We start from the raw sequence: 267 nt of genomic DNA, 5'->3' as shown, positions 1-267 counted from the left end.
CATTAATCCAAAGTAGAGAAATTGTTTATTGAAAAAAATAAATGTTAATTTTAATTTCTAAGAGAATTCTGGTAACACAAGTTTAGAGCAGTAATAATATTTTTTTTCTAAAAAATATATTGATTGTAAAAAAATTAATGTCAAATAATTTAAAATTCAGGAATTATGAAAAAATATAAAATTATTGGAAGTAGAGAATGACATAAAAAAAAAAGTGGAGTACCGAATTAGATGTAATAAAATAATGTATTTTATTTATGGATTTAG

Source organism: Arachis ipaensis, chromosome B04, assembly GCF_000816755.2.
Source record: "Arachis ipaensis cultivar K30076 chromosome B04, Araip1.1, whole genome shotgun sequence".
Taxonomy (NCBI): Eukaryota; Viridiplantae; Streptophyta; class Magnoliopsida; order Fabales; family Fabaceae; genus Arachis; species Arachis ipaensis.
The sequence above is the reverse complement of the archived record's forward strand: the minus strand, read 5'-3'. Positions refer to the sequence as shown.